We start from the raw sequence: 14724 nt of genomic DNA, 5'->3' as shown, positions 1-14724 counted from the left end.
ACAAGGGATGACTCTACACATGGACATCACCAAACGGTCAATACAGAAATCAGATTGATTCTGTTGTTTGTGACCAAAGATGGAGAAACTATACAGTCAGCAAAAACAAGACCTGGAGCTGACTGTGGCTCAGATCATCAGCTCCTTATTAAAAAATTCAGGCTTAAATTGAATAAAGTAGGGAAAACTACTAGGCCATTCAGGTATGACCTAAATCAAATTCTGTATGATTATCACAGTGGAGGTGATGATTAAATTCAAGGGATTAGATCTGATAGAGTGAGTGCCTGAGGAACTATGGATGGAAGTTCGTAACATTGTACAGGAGGCAGTGACCAAAACTATCCCAAGAAAAATAAATACAAGAAGGCAAAATAGTTGTCTGAGTAGGCTTTACAAATAGCTGAGAAAGAAGAGAAATGAAAAGCAAGGGAGAAAGGGAACAATATACCCAACTGAATGCAGAGTTCCAGAGAATAGCAAGGAGAGATAAGAAGGCCTTCTTCAAGGAACATTGCAGAGAAGTAGAGGGAAACAACAGAATGGGAAAGACTAGAGATACCAAGGGAACATTTCATGCAAGGATGAGTATGATAGAGGACAGAAACAATAAGGACCTAACAGAGGCAGAAGAAATTAAGAAGACGTGGTGAGAATACACAGAAGAACTACACAGAAAAGGTCTTAATGACCAGTATAACCACGATGGTGTGGTCACTCACCTAGAGCCAGACATCCTGGAGTGTGAAGTCAAATGGGCCTTAGGAAGCATTACTACAAATAAAACTAGTAGAGGTGATGGAATTCCAGCTGAGCTATTTCAAATCCTAAAAAATGGTGCTGTTAAAGCATGGCACCCAATGTGAGCAGCAAATTTGGAAAACCCAGCTGTGACCACAGGACTGGAAAAGATCAGTTTTCATTCCAATCTCAAAGAAGGGCAGTGCCATAGAATGTTCAAACTACTATACAATTGTGCTCATTTAGCATGTTCGTATGTTAGTAAGGTTATACTCAAAATCCTTCAAGTTAGGCTTCATCAGTACATGAACTGAAGACTTGCATATGTACAAGCTGGGTTTAGAAAAGGTAAAGGAACCAGAGATCAAATTGCCAACATTCATTGGAACTTAGAGAAAGAAGGGAATCCCAGAAAAACCTCTTCTTTTCCTTCATTAACTATGCGAAATCCTTTGTGTGGATCACAACAAACTGGAAAATTCTTAAAGAGATACCAGATCACCTTATGTGTCTCCTGAGAGACCTGTGTTGGGGTCTAGAAGCAACAGAACCTTACATGGAACAACTGACTGGTTCCCAGTTGGGAAAGGAGTACAACAAGGCTGTATATTGTCACCCTGTTTATTTAAGTTCTGTGTAGGGTACAGTATGTGAAATGCTGGGCTGGATGAATCACAAGCTGGAATCAAGGTTGCAGGGAGAAATATCAACTTCAGATATGCAGATAATACCACTCTAATGACACAGTGAAGAGGAACTAAAGAGCCTCTTGATGAAAGTGAAAGAGGAGAGTGAAAAAACTGCTTAAAACTCAGTATTGAAAAAATCTAAGATCATGGCATCCAGTCCCATCACTTCATGGCAATTAGAAGGGGAAAAAATGGAATCAGTGACAGATTTTATTTTCCTGGGCTCCAAAATCACTGTGGATGGTGGCTGCAGCCATGAAATTAAAAGATGCATACTCCTTGGAAGGAAAGCTATAACAAACCTAGACAGTGTATTAAAAAGCAAAGACATCACCTTGCTGACAAAGGTCTGTATAGTCAAAGTTATGGGTTTTCCAGTAGTCATGTACAGACAGATGTGAGAGTTGGACCATAAAGAAGGCTGAGTGCCAAAGAATTGATGCTTTTGAACTGTGGTGAGGAGAAGACTCTTGAGAGTCCCTTGTACTGCAATGAGATCAAACCAGTCCATCCTAGAGAAAATCAACCCTGAATATTCATTGGAAGGACTGATGCTGAAGCTGAAGCTCCAGTACTTTGGCCTCCTGATGTGAAGGGCCGACTCATTGGAAAAAACTCTGATGCTGGGAAAGATTGAAGGTAAAAGAAGAAGGTGGTAGAGGATGAGATAGCATCACCGACTCAATGGATATGAATTTGAGCAAACCCTGGGAGATAGTGAAGGACACGGTAGCCTGGTGTGCTGTAGTCCATGGGGTTGCAAAGAGTCAGATACGACTTAGCAGTGGAACAGCTTTATAGTTCTTCTGTCTTTCCACTGAATTTCATAGCTTGCCTATGTCTGCAGAACTCCCACTAGCGTTTTGCTTGTGTGTGTGCTTTGTCTCTCAGTCGTGTCTGACTCTCTGCAGCCCCATGGACTGTAGCCCACCAGGTTCCTCTGTCCATGGAATTTCCCAGACAAGACTACTTGAGTGGGATGCCATTTCCTATTCCAGGGGATCTTCCTGACTCAGGGATCGAAAGTATGTCTCTTTTGTCTCCTGCATTGGCAGGCAGATTCTTTACCACTAAGCCTCCTGTAAAGCCCTGTTTTGCTTGGGACTGCATTAAATCTGGAGATCAGTTTGAGAATTGATAATTGTGTCTTCCAGTCAATAAATATGATAAATGTCTTCATCATTTATTTAGGTAGTATTTTATTTCTTTTATCACCTTATATAGTTTTTCCATTAGTCGTGTACAGATGTGAGAGTTGGACCATAAAGAAGGCTGAATGCTGAAGAACTGATGATTGGACGTGACTTAGCGACAGAACAGAAGGTGATGACACCCCACTCCAGTACTCTTGCCTGGAAAATCCCATGCACGGAGGAACCTGGCGGGCTGCAGTCCGTGGCGTCGCTAAGAGTTGGACACAACTGAGCAACTTCATTTTCACTTTTCACTTTCATGCATTGGAGAAGGAAATGGCAGCCCACTCCAGTGTTCTTGCCTGGAGAATCCCAGGGATGGGGGAGCTTAGTGAGCTGCCATCTATGGGGTCACACAGAGTCGGACACGACTGAAGTGACTTAGCAGCAGCAGCAGCAGTGACAGAACAACAACAATCATTTTATAGTTTTCAGCATATAGATTTTCATATATTGTTAGATTCATACCTATTTTTAAGCTATTGTAAATTTTTAAAATTAAGTTTCAGTTTCTACTTCATTGGATGGATTTTTTCGTGTTGAAGTTGTGTCTTACAGCCTTATTAAACTGTTTAATTCTAGGAGCTTTATTATAGTTTTGGGGGTTGGTTTGGTTTTTTTTTGTTTTTTTACTGTGATGTTTGGTATGTGGGATTTCAAACTCCCCAACCAGGGTTAATCCTGTGCCCCCTGTAGTGGAAGCATGGAGTCTTAACCACAGGACCGCCAGGGAAGTCCCTGGGTTTTCTATATGGATAGTTATGTCATCTGTAAAAAATGAGTTTTATATCTTTCTTTCTAGTCTTTGTCCTTTTTATTTCTTTACCTCCTCTACTGTTAGTATAGCCTTCTAGTAAGACATGAAAGTGGTGAAAGTGGACATTCTTAGGGAAAAAGCATTTAGTTTCTCACCATTATGTATGATGGTAGCTGTTAGTTTTTGTAGATACTCTTTCTCAGGTTGAATAAATTCCCTTCTGTTCCCAATTTATTGAGAGTTTTTTCAGGAATGGATGTTGAATTTTGTCAGATGCTTTTATGTATTAGTTGATATAATTATGTGATTTTTTTCAAATTATTTAATCTGTTAATATAATGAATTATACCGATTGATTTTCAAATATTGACCTACCCTTACATTCTTGGGGTAAACACCAACTGGTTGTGATGTGTTCTTCTATTTTGTTGGATATGACTTGCTAATATTTGTTGAGTTTTGCATCTGTGTTCATGAAGATATTAGTCTGTAGTTCTGTTATTTTTTTCTTGTCATCAAGTTTTGGTATCAGGATAATGCTGGTCTTATAAAATAAGTTTATAAGTGTTCATTTTGGGGAAGAGAAAATGTAGAATTCCTTTTAAAAATATTTGGTAGAATTCTTCAATGAACTGTGCCTAGAGTTTTCTTTGTGTGGGAGTTTTTAACTACAAATTAAACTTCTTTAATAGATACAGAACAATACAAGTTGTCTAATACTTTTTGGGTAAGTTCTGGTACTTTGTGGCTTTTAAGGAGTTGGTGCATTCATCTAAGTTTTCAACTTTATGTACAAAGATTCATTCAGGTATTTTCTTAGTATCCTTTTAGTGTCTGCTGCTGCTCTGCTGCTGCTAAGTCACTTCAGTCATGTCCAACTCTGTGCGACCCCATAGACGGCAGCCCACCAGGCTCCCCCGTCCTTGGGATTCTCCAGGCAAGAACACTGGAGTGGGTTGCCATTTCCTTCTCCAATGCATGAAAGTGAAAAGTGAAAGTGAAGTCGCTCAGTTGTGTCCGACCCTCAGCGACCCCATGGACTCCAGCCTACCAGGCTCCTCCGTCCATGGGATTTTCCAGGCAAGAGTACTGGAGCGGGGTGCCATTGCCTTCTCCGCCTTTTAGTGTCTGGGTCTATATTAATATCCTTTCATTCTTAATATAGATAATTTGTATATTCATTCTTTTTTTTTTGTTTGGCTAGAAGTTTATCAATTTTATTCATCTTTTCAAAGAACCTATTTCTGATTTTATTGATTTTTCCTCTATTTTTTTCTGTTTTCAATATAATTGATTTCTACTCTTTTTATTTTTTCCCTTCTGCTTACTTTGAATTAATTTACTCTTTTTTTAAGGTGAAAAACTATGTTTTTTTAGATCATTAATTTGAAGCCTTTCCTCTTTTTAAATACAAGCTTTTAATACTATAAATTTCCCTATAAGCACTGCTGTGGTTGCATTTGTACAAATTTTGCTATGTTGAAATTTCTTCTTTGACCAATGAATTCTTTAGAAGGGTGTTGCTTTGAGTGTTTGGAGTATTGGGAGATTTTCCAAAGTCTTTTATTTTATTGATTTCTAGTTTAATTCCATTATGGTTGAAGAACATAAACATTTCAACATGTTTAAATGTGTTGAGGTGGGTGTTATAACCCAGGATGTAGTCTCTCTTGCTGAGTGTCCTAGGGGCACTTGAGAGGAATGCATATTCTACAGTTAGGTGGGATGTTCTGTAAATGTCCATGATAGGCTATTGGTTCCTTGGTATCCTTGATTTTTTTTTTCCTCCCAGTTTTACTCAGATATAATTGATGTGGAACACTGCCTAAGTTTAAGGTGTATAGCATAATAATTTGACTTATATACATCATGAAATGATTATTGCAAAAACTTTAGTGAGCATCTATCATCTTATGTAGGTATAAGATTAAAGAAATAGAAAAAAATGTTTTTGTTGTAATGAGAACTCTTAGGATTTACTTTCGTAACACTTTCATATATAATATATAGCAGTGTTCATTATATTTATCATGTTGTACATTCTATCTCAAATACTTAGTTCTTTTATAACTGGAAGTTTCTTCCTTTTGATTGCCTTCATCTAGTTTCCCCTCCTTCTACTTACTGCCTCTGATAACCACAAATTGTATCTTTCTCTGTGTGTGTTTGTTTTTGAAGAATAATTGACCTACAACACTATGTTTCTGTTACACAACATAGTGATATACTTCTGTACGTTTCAAAAGGATCGTCATGGAAGTCTAGTTACAATATGTCACCATACAAAGATATTACATAGTTATTGACTGTATTCCCCACATATACATTTCATACCCATAACTCATTTATATAGCAACTGAAAGTTTGTACTTCTTAATCTCTTTTACTTCTTCCTTTCCTCCCCTCACTCTCCTATAGCCTTGATTTTTTTCTTTCTCCTTCTTAAAAAAATTAAAATGTGATTTATTTATTATTCAATTGCAACATTACATCCTACCTCTTCTTTATTTTTTCAGACTTAGTGAGATATTATTGACAAATAGGAATTATATATATTTAACATGTACATGTTTTTATATCCTTGATAATTTTCCGTTCACTTGTTCTATTGAGGACTGAGAAAGGAGGACTGAAGTCTCTAAAATTGTAGATTTGTCCATTTCTTCCCTTAGTTCCATCAATTGTTGCTTCATATATTTTGAAGCTCTTTTCTTAGGTGCATACACATTTAAGATTGTTTTTTATTTTAGTGAATTGACCCTTTAATTGTTACTTACTATCCTTTTTACCCCTGATAATTTTCCTTGTTTTGAAGTCTGCTTTATCTGATATTAATATAGCCTATTAACATACAGTTACTATAGTTGTGATAACTCTCATTTTCATAGTATATTCTTACCTCCTTCTTTTACTTACATTTTTTATAATAATTTCATATTTATAAATGAGTTGCAAAAATAGTACATAGAGTTCCTATATGCCCTTTACTTAGCTTTCCCTAATGTTAACCTATTACATAAAACCATAGTACATTTATCAAAACTAAGAAATTAACATTGGTATATTACTCTATTAAGTAAGCTACAGAATTTCATAGATTTCACCAGTTTGTCTACTAATGTTTTTTTTATTCCTTTTCTATAATTCAGTCCAGGCAACCATAATAACATTTAGTACCCTTTCATTTTTTAACCTATGTATATCATTGTGCTTAGCAGGTTTCTGGTAGACTACATACAATGTATCTTTTTTTGTAAATCCATCCTGATAATGTCTCTTTTAAGTGATGTGTTTAGACCATTTACATTTAATCTAATTATTGATATTTTAGATTTAGGTCTGTCATTTTATTGTATTTTTCTGTTCTTTCTATTTTGTGTTTTCTTTGTTTCCCTTTACATCCTTCTTTTGGATTATTTGAACTATTTTAGTATTCTACTTAGATTTCTCTATTGAGTTTTTGGAGTTTCCCTGGTGGCTCAGATTGTAAAGAATCTGCCTGCAATGTGGGATACCTGGATTTGATTCCTGGGTCGGGAAGATCCCCTGGAGAAGGGAATGGCAATCCAGTATTCTTGCCTGGAGAATTCCATGGACAGAGGAGCCTGATGGGCTACAGTTCACGGGATCACAAAGAATCAGACATAACTGAGCGGCTGACACACACACACACACACACACACACACTGAATTTTTACTGCTTTTTCATTTGTATAGTTATTTTAGTGTTGACTAGGAATTACAGTACACATATTCAAGTATTCTACTTAAAATTAATATGTATCACTTCAAGTAGAATATAGAAACTTTAGTACCATAAAGATTGGTTTGCCCTCTTCCTTTTTATCTTGTAGTGGTCGTATGCATCTATATTCATTGAAAACCCCATCAGACATTGTTATAATTTTTGCTTTCAATCATCTTTAATGTTTTAAAGAACTTAGAAGTAAAATAGGGTGTTTCATTTACTCAGATATTTACCATTTCTAGTGTTCCTTCTTTCCTGAAATTCTGTTTCCATGTTCATTTCCTTCCATCCGAAGAATTTTCTTTAGCATCTTTGGCAAGTCTGCTAGTGATGACCTCTCTTGGTTTTCTTTGAGAATTTATTTCATCATTTTTGAAAGCTGTTTCACTGGCTATGTAGAATTCTGGGTTTGGCCATTGTTTTCCAGCTCTTGAAATTCTTTTTCCACTGTCATCTGTTCTCTATGGTTTCTGATAAGACGTTCACAGTCATTTGAATTATTTTTTCCCCTATATGTAATGCATTATTTGTCTCTGACTGCTTTCAAGATTTTTTTTTTCCTTTGCTTTAGATTTTACTGGGCAGGAATTTCTTTGAGATTATCCTGATTGATATTCACTGAGTTTCTTGAATCTATACGTTTATGTCTTTTACTACAGTTGGGAAGTATTGAGTTATTATTTCTTGAAATATTTTTCTTTTTGACCACAGCACACATCTTTTGGGATCTTAGTTCCCCGACCAGGGATTGAACCTGGGCTCATGGCAGTGAAAGTGTCAAGTCCTGACCACTGAACTACCAGGGAATTCCCTCAAATATTATTTCTGTACCACTCTTTCTCCTTTATAATTGGCCTTTGATGATACAAATGTTAGGCCTTTTGATATTGTCCAATGGGTCCTCAAGGCTCTGTTCATTTTTGTTTTCCAGTCTTTTTTCTTAGTTGTTCAGCTAGATAATTCTGTTGATCCATTTTCAAGTTCACTGACCTGTCATTCAGTTACACCGTAGAGCCCATCTAGTGAATTTAAAAATTTCTGTCATATTTCTAGTTTAGATTTTTTCATTTGGTTCTTCTTCTCCTTCTTCTTCATCTATTCTTTGTCAAGACTGTCTACTTATCCTTTTACTTCAAGATCATTTGTCTTTATTTCTTTGAGCATGATTATAATATGTGCTTTTAGGTCAGTTCAGTTGCTGAGTCGTGTCCTATTCTTTGAGATCCCATGGACTACAGCACGCCAGAGTTCCCTATCCATCACCAACTCCCGGAGCTTGCTCAAATTCATGTCTATTGAGTCAGTGATGCCATCCAACCGTCTCATCCTCTTTTGTCCCCTTCTTCTCCTGCCTTCAATCTTTCCCAGCATCAGGGCCTTTTCTAGTGAGTCAGTTCTTCACATCAGGCGGCCAAAGTATTGGAGCTTCAGCTTTAATAGCACTTTTTCCAATGAATATTCAGGACTGATTTCTGTTAGGATTGACTGGTTTGATCTCCTTGCAATCCACTTTGGTTCAGTTCAGTTCAGTCTCTCAGTTGTGTCTGACGCTTTGTGACCCCATGGACTGCGGCACGCCAGGCCTCCCTGTCCATCACCAACTCCCAGAGTTTATTTAAACTCATGTCCATTGAGTCGGTGATGCCATCCACCCATCTCATCCTCTGTCGTCCCCTTCTCCTCCAGCTTTCAGTCTTTCCCAGCATCAGGGTCTTTTCAAATGAGTCAGTTCTTTGCATCAGTTGGCCAAAGGATTAGAGTTTCAGCTTCAGTGTCAGTCCTATGGACTGGTTGGATCTCCTTGCTGTGCAGGGAACTCTCAAGAGTCTTCTCCAACATCACAGTTCAGAAACATCAATTCTTTGGCGCTCAGCTTTCTTTATACTCCAACTGTCACATCCATACATGACTGCTGGAAAAACCATAGCTTTGACTAGACGGACCTTCGTTGGCAACATCATGTCTCTGTGTTTTAATATGCTGTCTAGGTTTGTCATAGCTTTTCTTCCAAGGAGCAAGCATCTTTTAATTTCATGGCTGCAGTCACCATCTGCAGTGATTTTGGAGCCCCCCAAAATAATTGTTTCCATTGTTTCCCCATCTATTTGTCATGAAGTGATGGGAGCATATGCCATGACCTTAGTTTTTTGAATGTTGAGTTTTAAGCCAGCTTTTTTCCACTCTCTTCTTTCACGTTCATCAAGAGGCTGTTCAGTTCCTCTTCGCTTTCTGCCATAAGAGTGCTGTCATCTGAGGTTATATAATTCTAACATCTTGAAGTTGGTATTTGTTGATTATCTTTTCCCTTGTGAGATGTTGAAATTTTCAAGTCTTTTTGTACAGGTTGACTCTTGAACAGTGTGGAGGTTATGGAAACCAACCCCCATGCAGTCAAAAATCCACATTTAACTTTGTCATTGGCCCTCCATATCAGCAGTTCCATATCTGTGGGTTCAGCTAGCTGGAGATTGTGTAGTATTATTGAAAACAATTTGTGTATAAGTGGATCCACGCAGTTCAAACCCATGTTGTTTAAGTGAAGAAGTGAAAGTCTCTTGGTCATGTCTGACTCTTTGTGACCCCATGGACTGTAGCCTGCCAGGCTCCCCTGGCCATGGACTTGTCCAAGCAAGAATAGTGGAGTGGGCTGCCATTCCCTTCTCCAGGGGTCTTTCTAACCCAGGGATGGAACCTGGATCTCCTGCATTGCAGGCAGATTTTTACCATCTGAGCCACAAGGGAAGCATGTTAAAGAGTCATCTGTATATCAGTTTGGATTTATATTCTGACATTTAAAAAATTATATGAGACTTTGGATCTTGTTCAAATCCTATAGATTTGTTTGTTTATGTGATCAGGCAGTCAGTCTAGTTGGGTTCAGGCTTCAAATACCTATCTGCCTTCTTTGGGCTGGAGTTCAGTATCAGTTTAGTTTTCAAACTGCTATTTGCTGTGTTATTTGTATCTGTTCCATGTACATACCAGCCAGTGGCTAGTCTCTGACTTGGGCAGTGGTGTACCTCATAGATCAATTGTCAGAATCTTCAGAGTGTTGTTGAGGGTCAGATACTTTGATGTGCAGCCTGGGGGTGATTCCTGGAGTTCACATACAGTGTCATTGAGCTCCCTCTTCTTTCTGTTGTTAACCCAGCCTTTCCAGTCCAACGGATTCTCCTTCTTGCTTCACTTGCTAGAAAGCTGAGACTTGAATTTCTCTCCTCTCCTTGCACATCTGTGATTACCTTTCCCTTGAGAACCAAGTGACAGGAGGCTCAGGAAAGAAAACAAAGCAACGGAGTTTCCTTCAAGGCTCCTGGGATCACAGTTCCTCTGGTCAGAGAAAAGGTTTTCCTTTCTGACTGCTGTTGTCAACAGAAGGGAAACAGACAAAATCGGGGGGTTGCCTCTACTCCCTTTGACCTTTAAGGAATCCCTTTACTGTTTCTTGGGCCAAAAATGGAGGTCTTCTTGGAACTTTTTCTTTCTGTACCTGGTGCACAGTTCTGAGTTTGGGCTGCCTTTGAGTCCAGGCCAGGAGATACTCAGTTCAGTTCAGTTCAGTTTAGTCACGTCCGACTCTTTGCGACCCCATGAACCACAGCACTCCAGGCCTCCCTGTCCATCACCAACTCCCGGAGTCCACCCAAACCCATGTCTATTGAGTCAGTGATGCCATCCAACCATTTCATCCTCGGTTGTCCCCTTCCCCTCCTGCCCTCAATCTTTCCCAGCATCAGGGTCTTTTCCAATGAGTCAGCTCTCCGAATCAGGTGGCCAAAGTACTGGAGTTTCAGCTTCAACATCAGTCCCTCCAATGAGCAGCTAGGACTGATCTCCCTTAGGATGGACTGGTTAGATCTCCTTGCAGTCCAAGGGACTCTCAAGAGTCTTCTCCAGCACCACAGTTCAAAAGCATCAGTTCTCCTGCACTCAGCCTTCTTTATAGTCCAACTCTGACATCTATACATGACTACTGGAAAAACCATAGCCTTGACTAGACGGACCTTTGTTGGCAAAGTAATGTCTCTGCTTTTGAATATGCTGTCTAGGTTGGTCATAACTTTCCTTCCAAGGAGCAAGCATCTTTTAATTTCATGGCTGCAATCACCATCCGCAGTGATTTTGGAGCCCAGGAGATACTAGAAGAAGCAAAAAGGGAAACTCCGTAGATGTCATGATATTTTGAGCCATGGTTTGTTTTCTCTGTCCACCAGTTATCAGTTACTTTTTAGTCTTTAGATAATGCGTGGAGCAGCTCTATTCCTGGAGTTTAGCTGAATTCCCTAGGAGAAACACTGTGGAATGTACTTACTCCATCTTAATTGGAACCAGAAACTTTGGCTATTTATTAGACACATTTTAAGAGAGAACCAAGATAGACAGGGGCAAAAAAGGCCATGGCTTCAAGGCAGGTTATCAGTCCTGAAAGATCTGTGACTGGACTAACAGGCCTTAGGGTCCCTAATGGAGAAGACACCCCAAGGAAGGACTCCAGTGTTTTTGGTTCAGGGTGCTCTTTCTTCCTTCTTTTTAATTTTTGAATTTAAATTAAAATTTAAAAAGAGATGGTATTTGTACTCAGTACATAATCTGGAAGTTATAAAGGGAACAAAGTTAGAGGGGTACTCTACTTACTTACCCACTGGCCACCCAGTTCCTCCCCCTGCAGGCACCCCTGTACCAGTTTCTTGTGTGTCCTTACAGAGACATTCCACACAATACCATATATAAAATGGGAATAAGTGTGCATATAGTAACCAAAACAGTCGTGTGCTATGCACACTGCTCTATGCTTTGCTTTCTCACTTAATATGTCCTGGAGACTTTCATAGCAGTGTCCACAGAAGGCCTCATTCTTCTTAGCAGCTGTGAAGAATGCCATTTAAAGAATATGTTATGATTCATTTAATGAGTCCTTTATTGATAGACTTTATTCCACCAATAAATGTTTATTCCGTCTTTTGTTATAACAGGAAAGTTGCATTGAGTATCCTTGTGTACCTATCTGACATATGTGGGGCAGAATCTATAGAATAAATACCTGGGAGTGACATTGCTGGGCAGGAAAGGATGTGTGTTCACTGAGAGTTACCAAGTTGTTAATAGCATATTGATATCTTATTTCATACAACTGCAGATAATCTGTCAGTTTTTTAAACCTTGGTAAGGAGAGGACTATTAGATGACGTAATAGAAACCTTCATATGATCTGAAGTCTTTGTCTATCTCTGGCTGATATCTAACTCTGATTGTGCCTGGTTTTTTACCAACATGATGTGGAAGAAAAGGAAAATGTGCGAATTGGCATTTTTCTTCTTTCTTGTCCCTTGTTACTCTAGTAAGAGACATGCCAACAAGATGTGGGAAAAAAATATATTGTAAAATTACTAAATAGGAAATATCCAAAAGGAAGGCTGTGACAATCAAGAGGATGTGAATGACCAACTGATGGGACAGTCAGTTCCAAATCCTCAGATGTTGGTTTGCGTTAAAGCCTTTCTTCTGAGGAACATTTTGTCCATCACGTGTGCTTACGTATATAACCATGCCTGTATAGGTAGGAAGAGAGTTCAGGAGAAAGCTGTTATTCACTGTACTGATGGTGAAACAGAGGCCTTACAAATATAATGATTTTTTTCTGACCCCTGGATCACCACATTTGATGTGAAAAATTTGAATGTGTGGAAGTCTTGGAGACATATTTAATGTAGATACCAAAGAGTTGTCACTTCAAGTTTTTTTGATGGTTTATGGTGTTTATTTGAAAGCAAGGCTTTATTGGAAAATCTGTATGTCAAACTTTCCACTATGATGGAGCGTTTTGCTAGTAACCTTCCTTTTGATCCTTTTAACATGACACCTGAGACTAGAAATCAGATCAGTGAGGTGCTCAAAAATCTTCATAATTACTTGGCTTTGACTGTGTCATTATCTGCTTCAATTAATTTTAATAAATAAAATAAAATTACCTATAAAATTGATTTGGAAAGAAAAAGACTTTTAAAAAATCTTTTTGGGTTTTTTTTTTGTTTTGGCATCTGGATAGGGACATGAAAAGACTATTTTTAAAGTGAATGATGTGTGGCTTTCCAAGTGAGAATTCTAATTGGGTAGATTATCAAGTGATAAAACTGGTTTGGGTGGCTCTTCAGATAGACATCTTGTTTTTAATTTTTATACCTTTAACCCTATATTGTTTGAAATTTTTGGATGGGCATATAAAACTTTTTAAAAGAAATGTAATATAGTAGAAAACAAAGGAAAACAGCTATCTTGGAAGGCTGTGTGTTTAATACAGTGAAACAGTTGTTACAGAAAACATTATTGGCATTTCTTGTTTGAAATGCCCTTCAAACCTATTCTACATCAGTCCAAAAAAAAAAAAAAAGGAGGGGTTGGCTGTCGAATCAGATACCACTGTGCGGCAAACTGGGAAAGTAAAGTGTGACAGTTCTTACAATGACTCGAGTAGAGCAGGCTTACTGGAAGGTGCTGAGGATGGCTCGTGGCATATCCTTGGTCTTTCCTCAGATTGTGGCTTTTTAGAAAATGCAGTAGAGGAAAGACTCAAGAAACTTTTGATTGTTTAAATGCTTTATCTTTTACTTTTTATCATCATAAAGTTTTGTGACCTTCTCTGCTTATCATATGAAGCAAGTTTATCAAGAGTGCTTATCACAAACTTACCATGTCTGTTTGGGTCTAGAAATTCTGTTTTGAACATTAACAAATTTGGATTTAGAGATCAGAGTCAGTATGCATCTTTCTGAGAAGGCAGCCTATGCATTCTCTGAATTTAAATCATTACCCTGCTGCTGCTGCTAAGTCACTTCAGTCGTGTCCAACTCTGTGCGACCCCATAGATGACAGCCCACCAAGCTCCCCCGTCCCTGGGATTCTCCAGGCAAGAACACTGGAATGGGTTGCCATTTCCTTCTCCAATGCATGAAAGTGAAAAGTGAAAGTGAAGTCCCTCAGCCGTGTCTGACCCTCAGTGACCCCATGGACTGCAGCCTACCAGGCTCCTCCATCCATGGGATTTTCCAAGCAAGAGTACTGGAGTGGGGTGCCATTGTCACTCAGTCATGTCTGACTCTTTGCAACCCCGTGAAATGCAGCACACCAGGCCTCCCTGTCCATCACCAACTCCTGGAGTCCACCCAAACCCATGACCATCAAGTCGATGATGCCATCTGACCATCTCATCCTCTGTCATCCCCTTATCCTCCTGCCCTCAATCTTTCCCAGCATCGGGGTCTTTTCCAGTGGGTCAGCTCTTCGCATCAGGTGGCCAAAGTATTGGAGTTTCAGCTTCAGCATCAGTCCTTCCAATGAACACCCAGGACTGATCTCCTTTAGGATGGACTGGTTGGATCTCCTTGCAGTCCAAGGGACTCTCAAGAGTCTTCTTCAACACCACAGTTCAAAAGCATCAATTCTTCCGCGCTCAGCCTTCCTTATAGTCCAACTCTCACATCCATACATGACTACTGGAAAAACCATAGCCTTGACTAGACGGACCTTTGTTGGCAAAGTAATGTCTCTGCTTTTGAATATCTGCTATCTAGGTTGGTCATAACTTTCCTTCCAAGGAGT

At 38.9% G+C, this 14724-nt stretch overlaps 1 protein-coding gene and 1 non-coding gene across 2 annotated transcripts in view; one reads left to right on the top strand and one right to left on the bottom strand.

Annotated features, from left to right (window-relative positions):
* Positions 1–14724, top strand: part of SCN8A (sodium voltage-gated channel alpha subunit 8) — a 196775-nt gene that overhangs the window by 17784 nt on the left and 164267 nt on the right. The gene's annotated exons all lie outside the window — the stretch shown is intronic.
* On the bottom strand, positions 7862–7934 carry TRNAE-UUC (transfer RNA glutamic acid (anticodon UUC)). The gene has a single exon. It is a non-coding gene; the product is annotated as a tRNA-Glu (tRNA).

This window comes from Bos javanicus, chromosome 5 (genome assembly GCF_032452875.1).
Source record: "Bos javanicus breed banteng chromosome 5, ARS-OSU_banteng_1.0, whole genome shotgun sequence".
NCBI classification, from domain to species: domain Eukaryota; kingdom Metazoa; phylum Chordata; class Mammalia; order Artiodactyla; family Bovidae; genus Bos; species Bos javanicus.
Note: the sequence above shows the minus strand (reverse complement) of the source record. Positions and strands in the feature narration are given on the sequence as shown.